Raw genomic sequence first — 654 nt, forward strand, 5'->3', positions numbered from 1 at the left:
CAAAAGAATAATCCTAGAAGACATTGTGTTACGTTAATCGAGCCACACAGAGAAAAATAGATAGTGTATGAAATTGATGACATTTTGTGGTGATGCAGGGTTTCTGGTATCCGGAGATGACGACGGAGAAAGAATTCTTAAGGGCGTCCGATTTTATTAAAGCATGGAGACAAGACCCATGGGCAGAAAGAGGGCCAATGGGGTAGTTGGGTGGTGGTGGGGTTGATTCCTTTATGCAGTCCAGGAAGATAAGGTCTAGAGGGAGTTTCCAGAGAGACTTTCACATGTTACAGACTTACTGGAGACCTAGGTCTTCTCAAGCTAAGGCTGTTTTTCCCTCCAGCAAAGCATTACCATTGAGACAGTAGGGCGTTCCTGGACTTCAGGCTATGATGGGAATGCCTTGTTCTGGTAAGCTGCTGCAGACTCTTCTCCGTTTACACGTTTGTTTGTTCCTTTGTCCTTTCCTGGTTTGGGGTAGCCTGGAGGGTCCTAGGAGGGCGATGTGCTAGTCTGTGCTTTGCCCCTCAGCCTGCCTCAAGTCCCTCATCAAAATCACATGTATGTGGAATCTAAAAAAACAAATGATAAATACTAGCATGTTTGTTGACAGGGGCAAAGGACAGGGTAATGTTCAGACATTGGGTCAAATGG

The sequence above is a fragment of the Suricata suricatta genome, chromosome 5 (genome assembly GCF_006229205.1).
Source record: "Suricata suricatta isolate VVHF042 chromosome 5, meerkat_22Aug2017_6uvM2_HiC, whole genome shotgun sequence".
NCBI classification, from domain to species: domain Eukaryota; kingdom Metazoa; phylum Chordata; class Mammalia; order Carnivora; family Herpestidae; genus Suricata; species Suricata suricatta.